The sequence below is a fragment of the Lepisma saccharinum genome, chromosome 2, assembly GCF_977018435.1.
Source record: "Lepisma saccharinum chromosome 2, izLepSacc3.1, whole genome shotgun sequence".
NCBI lineage: Eukaryota > Metazoa > Arthropoda > Insecta > Zygentoma > Lepismatidae > Lepisma > Lepisma saccharinum.
The window spans coordinates 76482392-76483259 of NC_139230.1; the positions used below are offsets into that span (position 1 = coordinate 76482392).

General features: G+C 42.6%; 1 pseudogene; it reads right to left on the reverse strand.

Moving 5' to 3' along the window:
- Nucleotides 1-462: 462 nt before the first annotated feature.
- Nucleotides 463-581, reverse strand: LOC145984562 (5S ribosomal RNA; annotated as a pseudogene).
- Nucleotides 582-868: the final 287 nt, after the last annotated feature.

Below are 868 nucleotides of genomic sequence, written 5' to 3' on the forward strand. Positions count from 1 at the left end.
GAATCATACTTTTGCAGTGACTCGAACACTCAAACTCATTGTTACGTTACCGTCAGGCTATCCTTCCACGTTCGTCATTTGTTAATCTGGCCATTCGGAAAGCGTTTTCCTGCATTTTAAGCATCTGAACTGGTTTCAAAAATCTTTCCACTTACATGTGCTACAGTCTCGGAATGGTATTTCGCTACATCCGAAATTGGGATTTCGGCGGCCTACGAACGGAGCAGATAACCTCACCTAACCGTAACCTAACCTAACCTAACCCTGCAACCCCGCACGCCCAAACAAGCAAACGACGCCTTCACAGATATTCATATATACTAATATACATTCTTCACTTATATTATTTGCTGACAGCCATTAAAAAAATGGAAAACAGGCGATTCTGCAAAAACTATGGGTAATTGATTGGCTTCAATTGACAAAAGAAAGGTCATTATCAACCTTAAAACAGGGAAAGGATGCCAACAGCAGTTGGTGTTCCCAGGCGGTCACCCGTCCAAGTACTGACCAGGCCCGACGCTGCTTGACTTCGGTGATCAGACGAGAACCTGTATATTCAGCGTGGTATGGCCGTTGGCGAAAGATACTGCTTTCGGTAAGGTACATGTAGACCAACTTCTCATTTTCGAGACGAGACGGGACGGGACGGGACATGTCTCGTTTCGTGGGCACTGCCAAGAATGTGTAGAAGAAACATAAGTTTTTGTTAACAACTAATGATACATTTCATTGTAATCATAGTGAGAAATTGTGCTTTAACACCTTTCGAGAGATGTGTGAACATTTAAGCTACCAGATAGAGAACAAAATTTAGTGCAGTCAATAACTTGAATCTCTCATGACCAACCTTTTTGATGCCACACTA